A 12,393-nucleotide genomic window follows, 5' to 3' on the forward strand; every position below is an offset into this window, starting at 1 on the left:
CATTCTGAAGGTTGTCTTTTCATCTTGCTTATAGTTTCCTTTGCTGTGCAGAAGCTTTGAAGTTTCATTAGGTCCCACTTATTTATTTTTGTTTTTATTTCCATTATTCTAGGGGGTGGATCAGAAAAGATCTTGCTGTTATTTATGTCGAAGAGTGTTCTTCCTATGTTTTCCTCTAGCAGTTTTATAGTGTCTGGCCTTGCATTTAGGTCTTTAATCCATTTTGAGCTTATTTGTGTATGGTGTTAAGAAGTGTTCTAATTTCATTCTTTTACATGTAGCTGTCCAGTTTTCCCAGCACCACTTATTGAAGAGGCTGCCTTTTCTCCATTGTATATCCTTGGCTCCTTTGTCATAGATTAGTTGACCATAGTTTATCTCTGGGCTTTCTATCCTGTTCCATTGATCTATATTTCTGTTTTTGTGCTAGTACCATACTGTCTTGATCACTGTAGCCTTGTAGTATAGCCTGAAGTCAGGAAGCCTGATTCCCCCAACTCCATCTTTCCTTCTCAAGATTGCTTTGGCTATTCAGGGTCTTTTGCGTTTCCATACAAATTGTAAAATTTATTGTTCTAGTTCTGTGAAAAATGCCATGGGTAATTTGATGGGGATTGCATTGAATCTGTAAATTGCTTTGGGTAGTAGAGTCATTTTCACAATGCTGATTCTTCCAATCCAAGAGCATGGTCTGTCCCTCCATATGTTGGTGCCATCTTTGATTTCTTTCATTAGTGTCTTATAGTTTTCTGCATACAGGTCTTTTACCTCCTTGGTTAGGTTTATTCCTAGGTATTTTATTCTTTTTGTTGCAATGGTGAATGGGATTGTTTCCTTAATGTCTCTTTCTGATCTTTCATTGTTAGTGTATAGAAATGCAAGAGATTTCTGTGTGTTAATTTTGTATCCTGCAACTTTACCAAATTCATTGATTAGCTTAAGTAGTTTTCTGGTGGCATCATTAGGATTTTCTATGTATAGTATCATGTCATCTGCGAACAGTGACAGTTTTACTTCTTCTTTTCCAATTTGGATTCCTTTTATTTCTTTTTCTTCTCTGATTGCTGTGGCAAGGACTTCCAAAACTATGTTGAATAGTAGTGGGGAGAGTGGACATCCTTGTCTTGTTCCTGATCTTAGAGGGAATGCTTCCAATTTTTCACCATTGAGAATGATGTTTGCTGTGGGTTTGTCATATATGGCCTTTATTATGTTGAGGTAGGTTCCCTCTATTGAATCTCATTGTTTGAAAGTTTTTATAGAGCTCATTCTCCAGCCCCCCACCCCAGGTTGGAGGGCAGGGCTGAAAGTCCCCCCTTCTCATCACATGGTCTTTCTGAGGGTAAGCCCCATCCTGAGACTTTGTAGAGACCCCACCCTAAGTCGTCTCATTGGCGTAAACTCCAGTGTGATCAGAAGAGATCATTATGGACAAAAAACATTCCTATCACTCAGGAACCTGGGACAAAGGCCAAATATGTGTATTTTTTATTAGACCATAGGTGCCAACCTATTTTTCTGAAAATTAGTAAATAAAGAGAAAAAAAAATCAGACATAAATCTTGCTTTATTCTGGAGGGACAGTATCAGGGAAAATTCATCTTTAGAGAAGTAGCCCAGCTAGTAAAGGCAGGAGCAAATGATTGAATTAGAGAAAAATCACTACTTTGCCATCCCTAATGAAATAAGGGATGGAGGCTGCAGTCATCAGTAGACACTCTTTTAGAAGCTTTCAAGTTGATGGATTAGACTGACGACCCTCTGAACTCATGAATCAGTCTTAACATCATTAAAAGTGGGGCAATCAGACGTTATGTGCCTCCTGATAAGATGTAATAATACTCTGAGCCACTAATGACTTATTCTTGCCATTATACATACTGAACCAGAATCGAATCAAGTCTCTAGAGCCTCTAGGTTGGTGGTTCTCATCTGGGGGCGATTTGCCTCCCCCACCTTCAGGGAACATTTGACAATGTCTGGAGACATTTTTGGTTGTCACAGCTTGGGGGTGGGGAGATGCTAATTGCATCCAGTGTGAAAAGACCAGGGACGCTGCAAAATATCCCACTATGCACAGGACAGCCCCCAACAAAGACCTATCTGGCCCAAAACATGAACAGTGTAGGGTTGAGAAACCTTGCTCTGGAAACCCTGCTTACAGGAAATATGGGAGACCAAACACCACGCTAAATGACGCCACAAGGATGCTATCAGCCACATCCAGGATGCTAGAAATTTTACAGCACAAATGCTCCCATTACTTCAACAACAACAACAAAGGAATAAAAATGGAAACAGAAAGGGACACTAAAATAGGTTTTCTTAGAGACGTATCAAAAACTACAATGTGTGGACATAATTTGGATCTTGATTCAAACAAAGCAGCTGTAAAAAGAAAATATTTTGAGACATTAGGGGAAATTTGGACACGGGCTGTGTGTTAAATGATATTAAGAACAGGTTATGAACTGCATTACATGTGATATTAGTGTTGAGGGCTTTTTTAAAGTCTATGTTTGTTAGGGATACATATTAATTATTTACAGGTAAATGTTGTAATGTCTGGAATTTGCTTAAGAGCAACAGTCTCAAAGTGAGGTCTATAGATTCTTAAGGGGGAGCTCTGAGACTCATTCAGCGGTGTGCAGAATCAAACTGTTTTTATGATATTAAGATGTTACTTATCTTTTCCACTGCTTTGACATTTGCACTAAGGGTGCAAAAGCAATGGTGGGTAAAACTGCTAAAGCACATATCAGGAGAGTGGCACCAAAGTGGCCTAGTCATTGTATTCTTTACTGCCACATAGTGACAATTTTTTTAAAGCCAATTTCACTTAAGCATATACTATATGAAGCAATAAAAACTGTTAATTCTGTTAAATTTTGACCTTTTAAAATACGTCTTTTTAATATTCCATGTGACAAAATAAGAAGTACCTGTAAAGCACTCATGCTGCATATCAAAGGATGATAATTGTCTCAAGGAAACATACTTGTGGTTTTATTTGAGTTTTGAACTGAACTAGCTGCTTCTTCCATGGAGTGTGATGTTTATTTGCAAAACTGACTAACAGTTGAATCACAGTCAGTTTAGACTTGACTCCATTGGGTATCTTGCAGGCATTTTCCCCAAAATGAAGCAGACAGGTATCGCTTTAAGTAAAATAATGGACTAAATTTGATGCCAATCACAAAATTTGAACTTCCTAGTGAAAATTAGCATAGAAGAGAAGTTGTATCTGACAGCTTGCCAGAATGTTTACATTCTGATGAGATTGGTGATAATATTAACAAATATAAGTTTTTGATATTGTGTAATGAAACATTTGGAAAATCTACATAACTTAGTCAACTAATATTTTCCAAATAACTAAGGCATGATGAGACAAAATCATGTCTGAGTAAAAAAGCCAGTCAAAGTGCAAGAGAGAACAATGGATTCTTTAAAACTGTTTATTTATTTATTGGCTGCATGGGATCTTTGTTGCTGCACGCCAGCTTTCTCTAGCTGTGGTGAGCAGGAGCTACTCTTTGTTGCGGTGCACGGGCTTCTTATTGCAGTGGCTTCTCTTGCTGCAGAGCACCGGTTCTAGGTGCGAGGGCTTCAGTAGTTGTGGCACACAGGTTTAGTTGCTCCGCGGCATCTGGGATCTTCCTGGACCAGGGATCGAAGCGGTGTCCCCTGCATTGGCAGGTGGATTCTTAACCATTGTTGCCACCAGGGAAGCCCCAGAACAGTGGATTTTCATCTAAGTTACAAAAAGCTCACTGATATAATTTCAGATTCCACAGTGCAACTAACACTTAAGAAACCAATATTTATCAGGTTTCAGTATGGTATCAAAGAAGAATATCCACATATATCTGAAAAGACTATGAAAATATGCCTTCATTTTTCAACTGCACATCTGTGCAAGGTCAGACTTTCTTCTTGTAGTTCAACCAAACAACATACTGTAATCAATTAAATGCAGAAGCAAACACAAGAATTCAGCTCTCTTCTGTTGAGAATCCAGTTGAATTCTACTAACCATACATTGGAGAGACTTGTGAAAAATGTGAAAAAATGCCACTCTTCTTATTAGTTTAAGTATAGTTATTTTTCATTAAAAAGCACATCATTTATGTTAACATGTAATAAGTGTGTTGTCATTTTTAAATGAATTAATAAGTAAATATTTTAAAGTTTCTCAGTTTTCGTATCTAACATAAGTATCAAAAATTTAACTCAGATAAACCAAAACTTTTGGAGGTCTTTCATGTTTTTTGAAAGTGCAAAGGAGTTCTAAGACCAAAAAGTTTGTGAAACCCTGCTTTAAAATGATCTTGATATAACACTGGGACGTATACTCAATATTTTGTAATAACCTATAAGGGAAAAGAATCCTAAAAGTCTTATATGTAAAACTGGATCACTGGGCTGTACACTTGAAACTAACATAATATCATAAATCAATTATACTTCGGGACTTCCCTGGCGGTCTAGTGGTTGAGATTCTGAGCTTCCAATGCAGGGGGCACGGGTTTGATCCCTGATCTGGGAAACTAAGATTCCGCATGCCTTGAGGCGTAGCCAAAAAAAAAAAAAAAAAAGCCAACTATACTCCAATTAATTAACTAGTTAAAAGTTTTTTTAAAAAGAATGACAACAAAAAAATTTTTTTAATAAAAATAAAATGATCTCGAACCAAACCAAAACCAAACAAAAACGTACTGGGGGGAAGGAGACACATCTATGACAGGATTGAACTGAAGCTGGAGGATGGATGCGTGGAGAGTCTTTTGCTCTATTCACTCTCTTCTTAGTACAATTCAAATGTTCTATAATAATTTGTGTTTTTAAAGAGAGCATTTCCCTCCCTAGGATGTTGATAACGCATCCGCCCATGCTTTCCTGTGACTTCAGGGCCTGGGACACCAGCCAGAGGTAAGAAAATCCTCTGTAAGCAACATGGAGCTCCCACTCCTTCCCAAGGGTGCCTAAGGATGGGGCCCTGGACGGGGAAGGGAAACGATGTCAGGTCAAACGCCCTGAGCCTGATCAAGACTCCCAGCTCATTGCAGGAGTCTCTTTCATGGCCATTCCTAGTGGCCCCCAGGGAACTCACACTGGGAAGTGTGGAGGGTCTGAGGTCACTTCTCTGCACCACTAGACATGTGCTGAGGACCACAGACTCCTCTCTGGGCTGCCATTGGACCAGATGATCTTTGAGAGCCCTTCCAGCTAAAGCATATTGTAAAAAGCGATTACTTTGGGTCCCATGAATTTCCATTAATTTAGTAATTATAAGTGTTGATTGTCTCTCAAGCAGCAGGGTCTGCCCCGCACAGGACAGGAATACAAAGCACAGCAGCATCTGTGATTTTAGTGACATCAGAAGGCCCAGATGCCTGTGCCCCCCATCCATCTTCTTATTCCCAAAATTCAACTGTTAACGTAACACTGCTTTGATTTCTTTCGAAATGAGTCACTGATACTCTAACAGGGAGATGAGTCTGACCCTTTCCAAAGATAGAAACCAAAGGGGAGGGCTGTATTGGCAGGGAAGGTATTTAATTTTATTTGAGACACATCGATTTTATGGCTCTAGGGGATGTCTTAATGGAAGTGTCCAGTTGGGTATTGGGAGCTCAGGAGAGCCATCTGAATTAAGAGATAGAGATTGGAGAACTGACCACATGTGCAAAGTAGTGAAGATATGGATGGGTTCAGCATCTCAAGAGAGGAGAATAAGCAAGGAGGGAAGGCTGAGGAAAAGCACCTTCAAGGAGAAACACTTACAAGGGAGACCAGCAAAGAATGAGCAGAGGGGAGGGGAAGGGAGGGAGCCCAGGAAGTGGGAGAGCGTGTGGTCCAGAAGGACAAGGGAAAGAAGGAGGAGGCAGTAGTGCCAAATGCATAAGGCCCGGGGAGGATAAAGACAGGGGTGCCCAGTGGACCTGGCAACAGGGAGGCCATTGGGAAGCGGTCCCAAGCAACTGGATGGGGCAGTGGGACAGCATCCAGACTGAGACTGAGAAAGGGGGCTGGGGAAGAGAGATGATGGGTATAGACAACCCTTAGGAAGTTGGCTGACACAGGAAGGAGGTCACAGCATTCAGCAAGAGTTTTTGCTTATTTGTTTAAAATGGGAGAGACTTGAGCATGTTTGAAAAATCAACACTTTTAAATTTTATTTTATTGACGTATAGATGATTTACAATGTTGTGTTAGTTTTTGGTCTACAGCAAAGTGATTCAGGTATACCTATATATTCTTTTTCAGATTCTTTTCCATTATAGGTCATTACAAGATATTGACTATAGTTCCCTGTGCTGGATAGTAGGTCCTTAATGTTTATCTATTTTATGTATAATAGTTTGTATCTGCTAATCCTAAACATCTAATTTATCGCTACCCCCCTTCTACTTTGGAAACTGTAAGTTTGTTTTCTATGTCTGTGAGTCTATTTCTGTTTTGTAAATAAGTTCATTTGTATCATTTTTTTAGATTTCACATATAAGTGATATCATATGATATTTGTCTTTCTCTTTCTGACTTACTTCACTTAGTATGATAATCTCTAGGTCCATCCGTGTTACTGTAAATGGCATTATTTCATTCTTTTTTATGGCTGAACAGCATTCCATTGTGTATATATATACACCACATCTTCTTTATCCATTTATCTGTTGATGGACATTTAGATAGTTTCCATATCTTGGCTATTGTAAATAGTGCTGCTATGAACACTGGGGTGCATGTATCTTTTTGAATTAGAGTTTTCTTGGGATGTATGCTCAGGAGTGGGATTGCTGGGTCATATGATTGCTCTATTTTTCATTTCTTAAGGAACCTCCATACTGTTCTTCATAGTGGTTCCACCAATTTACATTCCCACCAACACTGTAGGAGGGTTCCCTTTTCTCCTCCCCCTCTCCAGCATTTATTATTGAAATCAACATTTTAATTGATTGTATTGATTGGTAGAAAGGATCCAACACAGAGGGAGAAGTTGAAGAGACAGCAAAGACGGTGGATAATCAGAGGCTAAGGAAGCTAAGGATGGGGTCCAGAGCCCCAAACTGGGACGTGGCAGGAACACACAGCACCCTCACACACCACGAAAGTGTGAGGTGTACCCTCCAGTGGAGAGAGGGTGTGAACAAGCAATTCCAAGAAACGTGAATGACCAACAAAAAAACATCAAATTCAGGCCACAATAAGATACTATTTTTCATCAACCAATTTGGCTGTTTACAGATAAGGAAACTGAGGCACAGAAAAATTCCAATCAAGACCACACAGGCAGCACATAACAGAGCCAGGATTAGAACCCAGGCAGCCTGGCTCCAGAGTCTGAGCTCTCAAACACGATATGACACCTTTTTTCTAAAAATAATGACACATTGCAGAAATCTGCATTTCTATAAATAAATGTGCCCACACATATGTACGTGCTTGTGTCATGCATATTCATGCCGAAAAGACTAGAGACCATAATATGAAGACTGATTATCTCTGAGCAATTCGATTATAGGCTGGTTCTTTTCCTTTGTTCTTTTCTACATTTCTAAATCTCCTACAAAGTGTCAATAATTTGTGTTCTAAGAAAAAAATAGAAGTTATTTTTAAAAACAAGCCTGGGGAAGAGACTAGGATGACAGCATAGACCAGACCCCCGTTGTTCAAGTCCGCCTGCATGGATAACCTTGAGGGGAGGGAGGGATGGCAAAGGGTAAATGGGAGAGTCAGTCTCTCAGCCACACAGACAGAACCCACAGGATGTCTCCTTGGTTTTCCTGAGAGTTCCAACTACTGCTGAGCATCTGCAAAAGCTGGGAGAATTTTCCCTGGGGATTGCTATCTCCTGTCTCAAGCAAAACTTCTGTGACCTGGGGGGACCCAACACAGGGTCTTCACCTCTCCAATTAGAAGATCCCTCCAGTTTTCCCCATGCTCCCCCCGCCCGTTCCCCCCCCCCCCAAGAGGAATCAGGATGCATGCTTTCCAGATGTGGTCTTTTCCTCCATCAAGGACATGTTTCTCAGGCTCTTTGCAGAACCAAGACCAGATCAAAAGCCTCCCCAGGGCTCAGGGCCCTGAGGTCAGGCTTCCAGGCCAGCTGGCTCTCCGGGACACCATGCAGGTATCCACTCCGTCCCATCCTTGTGCTCTCGGGAACCACTCCTTCCCCTCTGTGGCAGCTTTTCTCCAGAAAGACACATCACTTCCTGCCAATGCCGCCCTCTCCCTGGCCGCAGGCATCCCAACCACACCCCCTGTCTGCTGCAGTTCTATTTGTAAGAACGTGGGAGAGAGGCCACGTCCCACTCGCCAGCTATCGCCTATGTGGCCATTTTTTGTTTTTAGCTGGAAATTTTGGAGTGAGCTACTTACAGTTACTGGATTCTGTCAGCTTCTTCAGCTGCTCAAATATATTTTATTAAAACATCTTAAGAGATAATTCCATGAGCCAAAAAAAAAAAAATTGAGAAGAAATTTCTGGTTGTCCTTGAGAGTTGAACTAGAAAATCCACACAGATGTGTGCACCAGGATGTGAAGTGACCCAAAGGAGGCAGATTGCAATCCAGGCCAGGTCTGAAGGGAAGAGGGTTCACTGCGAGGAGGCGTAAAGAGAGAGAAGCCATAACTGGCTGTCCAGGGGAGTGGTGTCCTGGATACAGGGTGTGCTGTGGACAGGGGCAAAAAGGCCAGAACACATTCAGATCGCTCCTTTCTGCTCCTGCTCTCACCTGGCCTCTCTGTTCTTTCCCCTGGTGCTCTGCCCATAGAGTGAGGTCCTTTTTCAGGCTCAGGACTCCTCAGAGAATCTGGCATCTCTCCCAATGATGAAAAATGCACATCTCACACATACATCCATGAGCCTATACCCAATGCCAGGGTTCCCCAGGCTACAGGCTGTGCAGGGCAGTGAGGGCACATGTCCTCCAGGCAGTGCTCACTCTCTCCAAAGCTGGACTCCTGTCGCTCCTTCTTCTGGAAATGCCCCCCACCCAGACTCCTTTTATCTTCCCAGAGGAAAGAACCAGAGCTTCTGATCCAAACCAATGCATGTGAATTTCATGTCAGCCACTTCCTAACTGGGTGGTCATCCCCTCTGTGCCTCAGTGACCTCTTCTGTACAGTAGGCATGACATGAGGATGACATCAGAGGTGCACGGGTTACCTCCTTCTCCATCCATCCTCCACACCCGGCTCTGGTCTTGACTCCTAAAGCCTTACTCATGCCAACCTTCAGAGATGGCCTTGTTGATTCTGCACCCAATTCCGGCATGTGGGTGTCGTTCCCCACACCAGCTGGGTGTCCTGTCATTCAACTCAGCTCTGACACCATCCACCTGGAGATAACACCAGATCCCACAGGTTAAGGGCTCAGTCCCACAAGACTGCCCACCTCTACACACACACACACACACACACACACACACACACACACTGCACACACACACTTCAGACACCAATCACAAATTCAGATGTTAGCCTGTACTTTGCACCCACTGGCTATAAACTGGAGATTCCAATGGTGCCCTCCTTGGTTTCAATTAATTTACTGGAACAGCTCATAGAACTTAAACATTTTATTTACTAGATTGTTGGTCTATTATAAAAGGATATAACTCAGGAACAGCCAGATGGAAGAGATGCAGAGGGCAAGGTGGAGGGAAAGGTCGCGGAGCTCCCAGCACCTCCACATGTGCTCAGCCTGGAAGCTCTCCAGATCCTGCCCTTTGGGGGTTTCACGGAGGAGGCCTTGTCACATAGCCAGCATCTATTCCATCATCAGCCACTGGTGACTAAGCTAATCCTGCTCTCCCCAGAGATCAGAGGGGTGGAACAGTCCCACCCCTCTCATCACATGGTCGGTTCCTCTGATGACCAGCACCCGACCTTAGGTGCCCAAGGGGCATTTCAAAAGTCAGCTCACTTATATAACGAAAGACACCTTGATCATGCCCAGCACTTAGGAAATTCCAAGGATGTTAGGAACTCTGCCAGAAATGGGGAGACCGAATATATATTTCTTGTTATAAATCACGTCACACTTGCACACTCCATTGGCCCTTGTATTCCTTCCTTCATTTATTCATTCAATAAATACTAATCAAGTGTCTACCTGTCCTCAGGGCCTGGTGCTGGGCGCTGGGGTACAAGGTGAAAAGACACACAGTCCCAGCCCTTAAGGATTAAAGACAAGGCAGGGGTACAAGTGTGTAACTGCAAAGCAGTAAGGGGCAGAGAGAGCTCCCTGCCTGCATCCGCTCCCACCTCTGCCTGGGGGAGGCAGGCCCTGGACCTGGTCCTGGAGGGGGTCTGTAAAGTCTGGAAATGTGGGCGAATGTGCAGAATGTCAAAGACATCACCAGTCTGTCAAGAAAGAAATGATACTGCCTATGCTTCTAGACTTCATGGAAACCTGCAGAAGGCTCACGGGCATCAGCCCATAAAGCAGAGGTGAAGGGCAGAAGGAGGGGATTGGTATTGCCTTTAAGACATGGGCAACAGAAGCTGACACGGGCCGGGACTTCCCTGGTGGTCCAGTGGTTAAGACTTTGCCTTTCAGTGAAGGGGGTGCGGGTTCAATCCCTGGTCAGTGAAATAAGATCCCACAGGCCTCAGAGCCAAAAAAAAGAAAAGAAAACACATGAAACAGAAACAATATTGTAATGGATTCAATAAAGACTTTAAAATGGTCCACATCAAAAAAAAAATCTTTAAAAAGAAAGAGAGAAACAAACATGGGCCATCAGAGTACATTCATACATTAACAGCCTAACTTGATTCCCACAACAGACCCACGAAGGGAAGTGTTTTGTTTGTTTTTGTTTTATTAAAATCCCTACTTTGCAGCTGAGGAAGCACAGAGAGGTGTCCAGAGCTCTGCCAGTAGAAGGCGGGATTTTAATATAAATGATCTCGGCTCTGGCGCACAGGGGATTAAGTGAGACGAGAGGGCAGCCAGCATCTTGAATGCTGTCAGAAAGGCCACATCTTTCCCAGCGGTTCTCACGCTGCCATGGCGACAGCCAGTTAAAAATAGTTCAGGCACAAGTGGAGGCATCAATGCGCACTGACACTGGGAGAGCTCCCGGCGGCGGTCTGGAAGGATGAACACATTCCCTCCCAGGACTGGGTGCTCCTTACAAAGTGGGGGGCGCACCACATCCTCTGGGCGCTTCAGAGATTTTCCTATGGAGACAGAGGTGGACCAGGCCCATCCTGCGGGAAGGTGGTCAGCTAGCGGAGGGAGGGAGCCGGGACTATTGGAACAGCCTCCTCTGCCACCTCCCTGCCTGACTTTCCCTCCACGCACTTCTCACACTGCAGTACTGCCCCAGTCACGTGCCTTCTACTAGACTCTTACAGGGGCTCCCTTACCTCTCCTGAAGCTAGCATGGTGCCTGACCTTTGTGGGTATTCCATACATATTTATTGAACAAATACATAAGACCTTGAAAATTACCATTTTTTAACCTCTTGTTTTGAGCCATATTTTAATATTTCTCATTCATTCACTAGCAAGCCCTGATTCCTTTAGGTTAGTTAGAATCGTATACCCAGCATGTCTGGGCTGGGTCTTAACAGCTCGTCCAGCTCAACACCCGAATTTTACAGAAATTCAGAGAGACTTGTCCTTTGTTGGACAGCACTCATCTCCTGGGTCCTCCCCCTCCCCCACCCCCACAATGGTTTCTCTTTCCTAACTTTTCTTATTGAGAAATAGAAATTGACTGAACATTCTCATAGCCAATAAGATAATTGTTTTCAAGAGATGCTCACATACAGGATTTCAGATACCTGGAGGAAGAAGGCAAGGGCTGTGTGTTGGCAGCTGCAGACTATTCCAGAATCCTGGGAGAGGATAGGAAGGAGTGAAGGATCAGCCAGCCCTGTCGGTGCTGCAGGACGGGTTATTTGCATAATGAGCCCAGTGCATACATTAGCTCCTGACTCCTCACAGTCCAGAGGAGCGAAGGGTATTATGAGTGTCATCTTATCTAGAACTGGGTTACACCACAAAGGCCAAACTTTCCAGTTGGTTCCCAGGGATCTGACTGTGCTCGTGCACATTGAAGACACCAGCAGGCTGCTGCCCTGGTCAAGCCTGTCAACCATCAGCCCTTCCTCTAGGAAATAGAGAATCAACCCTCCTCTCCCCCGCTGGGCTGGGACCTCTTGCCTTTTCACTCATATCCTCCACTGTTGCTGAACCAAAATGGGATCTGCTTGCCCGGCAGGCAGCAAAGCCAATTTGCTGACACTAGGTTGTGGTGAAGGGAAAGACAGGGCGCCAAACAAAGGAGTGGAGGAGAAGCCTCAGACCACTCCCACTTGGTCTTTGAGTTAGAGGTTTTTTTTTAATATTTATTTATTTTTATTTATTT

General features: G+C 43.3%; 1 long non-coding RNA gene across 1 annotated transcript; it reads right to left on the reverse strand.

The window, feature by feature from the left end:
* Positions 1-8,416: 8,416 nt before the first annotated feature.
* On the reverse strand, positions 8,417-11,897 carry LOC130846830 (uncharacterized). The gene is made up of 3 exons (XR_009051637.1): positions 11,807-11,897; positions 9,243-9,348; positions 8,417-8,679 (listed from the first exon to the last, which is right to left on the reverse strand). It is a non-coding gene; the product is annotated as an uncharacterized LOC130846830 (long non-coding RNA).
* Positions 11,898-12,393: the final 496 nt, after the last annotated feature.

Source organism: Hippopotamus amphibius, chromosome 2 (assembly GCF_030028045.1).
Source record: "Hippopotamus amphibius kiboko isolate mHipAmp2 chromosome 2, mHipAmp2.hap2, whole genome shotgun sequence".
Lineage (NCBI taxonomy): Eukaryota > Metazoa > Chordata > Mammalia > Artiodactyla > Hippopotamidae > Hippopotamus > Hippopotamus amphibius.